Source organism: Besnoitia besnoiti (assembly GCF_002563875.1).
Source record: "Besnoitia besnoiti strain Bb-Ger1 chromosome Unknown contig00014, whole genome shotgun sequence".
Taxonomy (NCBI): Eukaryota; Apicomplexa; class Conoidasida; order Eucoccidiorida; family Sarcocystidae; genus Besnoitia; species Besnoitia besnoiti.
The window spans coordinates 545,274-552,515 of NW_021703916.1; positions in this window are offsets into that span (position 1 = coordinate 545,274).

The following is a 7,242-nucleotide window of genomic DNA, read 5'->3' on the forward strand; positions in this document are numbered from 1 at the left end:
ACGACCTGCGTATGCCCGAAGACAAGGGCGCCCCGCTAAACGTCTTGTTTCAACAGAGGGAATGAAACAAGAAGAAAAAATTCTGCACCGAGGGACACAGGAGCCCTTTGACCTAAACGGCCAGATACAGATCTCGGGGAACGGACACTACAGAAACTTTTGGACATATAACCAGGGTTCTACATCTTCCCCGTCGGCGAACTATGACGAGCAGAAGGTATTTTTCTGCTGATCCCTCCCCACTTGACGTTCAACGCCCGCTTGCAAAATACGAGGAAGCCGAAAACAGCGCCACGTGCGTCGACCTCGTTTGCCTGTATCGTCGCGCTCTAACAAAAAGTCACTCTCCGCAATGAATCCGCTTCCGCTTTGTCACCCCAAATCCTTGACTCCTGTGAGGAGTGGCTTCATACCTGACAGAACTCGAAACACTCCTCTATAAACAACTCGCGTCGTTCGACTTGCTTTTTCGAGGCCAAAATTAGCCCGAGCAGGGCTTCTCCAACAGCATTCCTGCCCTCAGAGTCTCCGGGGGAATCCAGAGACGGGAGGGCACAACGTACAAATAATGCGGCGTTCAAGAGACTTTCTTAGTCCACTGAGAAACACACGCCGCGTGGCCACGAGCACAACGGACGGTGGAAAACGATGAGCAGCGTTAGCATCACGTCCACGAATCCGTGTTTGAATGCGAATGGCTAAAGCCTCCGCGAAAAAGCGAAAACCGAGGATGGCGAAACCTCCTTTCAATCCCGAATGGCAGCAGTTCTGTTTCCATTCATCAACCACCCGGGCTTCCAGTCCGTCGGGTTAGACGGAGCACCTTCTTGATGACGCGCCTCGTGAAAAAGGGGCAGAGCGACATTCAAGGAACACAGAAGAGAAGAAAGAGAGAAAAAAGCGCAGTCCACCGCGAACGTTCCCAGTGCCAGCGCGTAAACGACAAGACCCCCTTTCCCTCCTCCCCTGCCTTCTCCCGGGCGAAGCATCTCACGCCGTCTTGTTCGCTGCTCCCCTGGTCTGACCCGCCTGTTCCTTTGAGTCTACGCGCAACCTGCGGCAAGAAAACGAAGGATATGGAAAAACAAAGGGAAACAGGAACGAAAAGTGACAATGATGAACAGACGCGCCCTTCTTTCTTTTGCTCGACAAGCACAGGCATAACCTACAGAGTGGAACTAGACGGACTTCCCGCGGAAAGCGGCTGCATGCCACCTAAAGATCCATAATCAAACATGGCATCCTCTGGATAACTCTTTCCTCAGGCTAACGCCGGCGATTTATCTCACACTCCTTCAACGTTCCTCATTAGCTTCGCCATCGAAAACCAGAATACACCAGCAGGCAGCGCTTGAGCCGACAGCGTGCGCTCCTCGCCAAGGGCGACGAGGCTCCGATGGAGGCAGAAGCGTTGACAGGATGAGGAGGCTTGCAGGCGGCCACGAGATAGACAGAGGAGAACTACACCACAAGGGATTCGCCACACTAGAGAGGAGACACATATGCAAAGGCAAGAACCCATGAATGTGGAACGGCAAATGCAATAATAGACGGAGAAAAAAAATGACGTCGACGATAACAGACTGTCGCACGGGTTGCGGCCTCCCCCGGCGGCCTATACCGGAGAAAACAGTCAAAAAGTGTTGAGCGACAGACGTGTCTCCGAGAAACCTTTTCCAAGCGAGATTGGGCAGCAAGACTTTTCACGCTTAACCACCAGGTCTCGTGCAGAGGAGAGGTTTCAGTGTAGCCAGCGAGGCCTTCTCTACTGGGAGCAGCACACAAATTGCCTGGCGACTAGAGGGAGGCCACAGGACGAGGTGAAAAATCTATAGAAGAGAGGACTGGCGAGCCACTGGTCTGGAAATCTGGCCGCAGACGAGGACAGGTGAATCTTTCTTTACTGGCGGTGCCTTCGTGCGCCTGAGATCACGAGGCAAAGCCACAACGCCACAAGACGGCGTCAAAGGACTTCGCGTACGGAGTGTGCGCGATTGGCGTACACGAACACAAGCGAAGCACGCACACGGAGAGCACATTTCCTGTTTTTGGTACTCCTCCGAAGTCGGGCGTCCGCGCACGCAATTTAGCGCACTAACGGATACACCTCTGAATAATTTATATCCACTGGATTTACGAGGATGTGCGCGGCATGGCTGTGGCCTTCAGCTGGAGAGCTCAACCCTCGCTAGAAGCAGCACACAAGATTCACAGGAGACGCTGAGATTTACTCACGGATGACGCCAGCTTGTGTTCCTACCTCGCATCACCACCAAAAGGACAGGTATCACGACACTGATCTTGCTGCTGTCGCCCCCAGACGCACGAGCTACCCAGAAGCATGCCTTACCGTTCATGTTTCATTCCTCATGCTCTCCTGCGAGCAGCAGCGCACTGTGCACAGGTATGAGTCGAGTCGTATGTGGCGCTGGGGGGCAGAACAAAACATAATGCACTAAAACGTGAGTCGCCGGCGCCACGAGCGAATCGGTAACTCTGTCGAGGAGACAGGCACCCTTCCCTCGCCAAAGGGGAATACACAACTTGAGTAAAGATAGGCATTCCAATTTCATCCGGCGTTCGTCCCAGGATCAAATTAATGACGGTAGTGCATGCGCGTAGAGCGCTTACTGGTCTGCTGTGACATCGATGGTGGCGAGACCTGCATCCGAAGTCTGGATAACAGGCGAGGGTCATGGTCACCCTTTTCAGTCTTCTACATCATATTCACTGATTTGAATGCTCTAGTACGAGCTTCGAAAGTCAACTAACTACCGTGCACTTTTTTCCTTCATGGCCCTCACACTCGGAACGGAACACAGTGCGCATTCGGTGCTGCGCAACAAAATGTACGAATCCAGCAAATACGAAACAGTTTTTGGGCAAGCAAACAGAAACATGGGCACAGACATCAACCTACGGATACACAGGAAAGATACGCGGCCACCGCAATGGATCAAAAACGACACTGAACGGGGGTGATATGGGCAGGCCAGTTCTTTTCGACGACCTAGTTCTTTGAGATGTTTACGGACAAGAAAAGCACTGGGAAGCAGTTTTATCTTCCTTCAGCGTCACAAAGCTATGGGACCCCCAAATCCAAGCACTACCGCAACGGCAGGGTATTGTATAAATACTACAGCGTTATGAAAATGGCGTTTTCGACCTACTCTCGCCGAGACCAGTCGGCGACATTCGATGCCAGTTTTCCATTGGATGCTCCTAGACCCCACGGCAAACTCACCACGACTATCAGTTTCACTTCGCGATTCACTACAGCTTGTGAAATGTTCGGTAGTAGCGTCCGCGACTGCACTATTTGCACCACACCGCCATCCACTGTACTAATCTATCGATGGCCCTGCTCTGGATTTAGCATCCAGTTTCCGTGGAGTCGATGCAAAGACCAGCCAGGGGGGATTGGCTCCTTTCTCCCTTTTTGAATTGTGGATCGAGATGAAGCAGCTTTTGGTCGTGGCATGCTTAGCAGAGCATCTGCCACATCGCGCGCTGTCGTACAAGCGTGAGTAGTATGCAGAGAGGATTATGTACTTCCATCGGGAGAGATCACCCTTTCGGCCCACCTGAAAGGAATTCTGCAATGTAACGAATGATTTTGAGGACCCTGCTCCGGCCGACCGCCGTCTCTCCTCTCCTTCAATAGGAAAGGAGAGACGCTGTCCCAGGTTCCCGTACTCTCTCCGTGGCTCTGCTAGGAGGCCCACAACAGGTCCCTACTGTCTCTGTGCGGAAGTTGCGAGAACTCTCTCCAGCTGTGAAGCGTGACGCCAGTGGGGCCCATACTGGGATGGGCAGGAAACACGCCTTTGATGGGCATTTGCAGTGTCGAGAGCGTACAGAGTTCTCTCTGTTACCCTACAACGCTGCCCCCATACAGGTGTCTTGACACATGACCGAGCGCATGCTTGTAGCGAAAGATACTGCAGTGCTTTAGTGAGATGCAGCCGGTGACTTGCTCAAGAATGCTTTCTTCTTTGCTACTTGTCTTCTTATCCGCAGACTTTCCTCACTCACTATTGAGATACGGCGGAATAGCGATGCATGGTCAAGAGACAGGCATCTTGATAGACAGACACACACGCCACGGTCTCAATCCCATCCTGTGTGGGTGACTGTCATAAACAAGCGGACGTGCGGGAACCTATTCGGAGAGACATGCCATTCGAGCTGCGTCGGCGGTGCTCAACAATGGAACACGGGGGATCTGGCTGATCCTTGACGATTCCTGCGTGAGCAGTAACGCTGCATCGCGTAGTGCGGTTGTGCGGCCAATGACGTCCATTGTCCTACTCACCGGGCATCAGCTACTGCTCCGCGACAGGTGCATTCAAACGCCGATGCAATGGCGACCGTATTTTCTACTCCCCAGATACAGGCAGCACTACAATACCGTGTCCACAATCAACGCGGGGTACCCCGCGCGAGCTCGATCCCACCGCTCACGGGTTCGTGGTTCACAATTCTATCTTCTTCAGTTGACTGCCGGTCTCGGTGCCGCACTGAAAGAACATGCAGCCTTCTGCGGCAAATAGCAATAGAAACCAGAGGATGCATTTCACCCGGGCGGAGGAGAGGGGGAGGCTGTGGAGGACGACCCGTGCCGTGTGTCTCGTGGTACCAAGGTGGATCTCCGTAACGCAGACACCGCCACAGGGATAGAGAATCTACCGGCGGCAGACATCATTTGTGGCAGTGACCGCTCGGCATGCCGAGCCAAAAATCTGTGCAACCTCCGAATTCGTTTTCAAGATTCCTTATGTCTGATACTTTTCTGCAGTGAACGGTGAAACTCGTGGCACACGTACGCCCAACGCTGAAACATGGCGTCCGATGATAACCCTCTCGCTTGCTGAGCGTGTACGATTCTGTGTCACGCCGCACGGCCGCTCCTCGAAACGCTACCCCACGCCCCGCACACCAAATTCGCTGTCATCTTCAGACGGTGAGATGTGTCACACAGTCCACGGCCCTTCGGGCGGACTCGTGGAGAACACCGAGTGACCCACATGATTTGCTCACTTCATTTGAGCCAGGCGGCCGGCATACGGGAGAATGCAGTCCTGCATTCAATATATGGTTGAATCTGTTGTGCCGGCACGTAGAAAAGCTGTCAGGCTTGACTGTGTTGTCAGTCCGCGTCGCAGCTTTCTCTGCACGCACCGTTCATGCGCCCCGGACTCGAAACGCCGTTTGAGACAGCGTGATCCTTCTGCAACGAACCATTCCTTTGATCCACCATATTTACCGTGCAGTACTAGGCTGTTAGTGTGGGTGAGTATCCCAGGGAGCGGAGCTCCAGCAAAATACCCTTCTGCACCTAAATGTGGACCCGTTTGCTCTTGGTGGGGGCAACCGCCGCTGCCATTTTTCCACGGCACGAGGCACCCAGTTGCTTGGCACCCACTGGTTCCTCCCGTGCTCAAAATGTGTCATCGCACGCTCACAAATGGCTACAGAAAAACCTGCAGCATCGGTCGAGTAGAGGCTCAGCTTCGGACGCCACGACAGTATGTGGCGCTGGGATCCGCACACTAAACAACACGGACGCCGGTGAATCTGTGCCAGGTAGTGACCACCTTCAGGCGTTTGAGTAATGGCCTGCAGGCCGCTGAGCCATTGCACGTATATCAAGCAACGTCTTAGTTTGTTACTGTGGAAATCCATGCAGCGAAGCGTTGGGGGAGGGGGGGCGAGTCGTGGCAAACCTATGCGGGCATTGTTGGTGGCAGCGACGCCCTGGTTCTTTCAGGTACATCGCCCGTTTTTGCAACGAAAGACGCACCTGTCCCCATTGGAGGCGCTGCTACAACGTGTTTGGGCTGCTGGAATGAATATCATACCTCTCTCAGCACGTCGTGCCCCTGCGACGGCTGCAGAGAGGACTGTGTTGAGTCCCCTCCGTATACCGAGTGCACTGCTAAGAGCAGTGCCCTCCCCGAAATGATAAACAGGTGCGGTTTTTTGATTATTGTTTATGTCAGAAGGCTAGCATGCACGAGGAAGTGGTGCCGCATAAATCAGGATAATGCAGACCTCTGCGCTGCCTTCAGAGTCAACGGACACTGCGTCTACTACGCTGACAGCACGTGAATCAACATCATTTCATGACGTACGGCAGCTGCCATGGCGAGCAATTGCTCCGCTGCAGCAGCCTCAAACACGTGCTCTGGGCGAAATCACACGTTCACGAAATTCTTCCATCTCAGCAGATAGCCAAGCGTCATCGTGTGCCCTTGCATCGTGTCAAGGACGTTCACATGCCTGCCCCTGCATTGCGGTAGGTGAGCCAGTAAAGGCGAAACGTGCGCGAGGGGGGCATGCTGGCCTGACCCACCTGCAACCCGACTTACCGAACTGGGAGGGAGGGGGCCAATTGCTGCCAATCACTGGGAAGAAGACGCCAGCACAGGAGCAGGGAGTGAGTTCGCATAGCAGACATGCAAATGCAACAAGGACCATGCATGGGGCGACGACGAGGCTCTCGTCAAGCGTGGACACAGGCGAATGCGACGAGGTGATTTCCTTTAGAATCTCGTGTGCTTCACAAGAGCGTCGGGCGCCTCATAAAGAAGCTTCTCGGCATGCCACCTGAGTGCGGTGCTGCGACTGTGTAAGCTTAGTAAATTGTGTGGCATGAAGTACACAGCATTCGTATATATACTAGTGGAGTGCTGCCATCAGCCATAGAAGCAGCGGTTGAGATGAGCACTACTCCGTGGATCATACGTCTACACACAACCACCTTAGGAGCTGTTGAAGGGTGCACTGAGCGAAACATATTCTTGAGGCACAGATTGATAAATCAGTTACCGGCCCTATTGTGCACATAACTCAATTTCCGCCCGGTACTTCCTGTCACACAATACGCGATGAGCCTGAAGGGCGACGTCGGGATATGCACACTGTTTTCGGTACCTGCGGCCTACGTGCGATCCACATTGAACAGGTGACCGGCATCGGGTTGACTGCAAGAAAAACAAACCCAGCAAAGAGCTTCTCACGGTATACAGGTCTAACAAGCTGGCCGATGCGGTTGCCATAGCCGCGGACACCACCAGGCAAGTGAAGCGCCGCCAAATCCGACGTGAGATGAGTGGTTCGGATGCGTCAGCTGTCGCCTGTATTGCACTGTTGAGCCAATCTAGCAGTGACCTGCTGCACGACGACGTAGCTTTTGGACACGTAGAGGTAGGTGCACACGCAGGGGGTGATCCGATAACG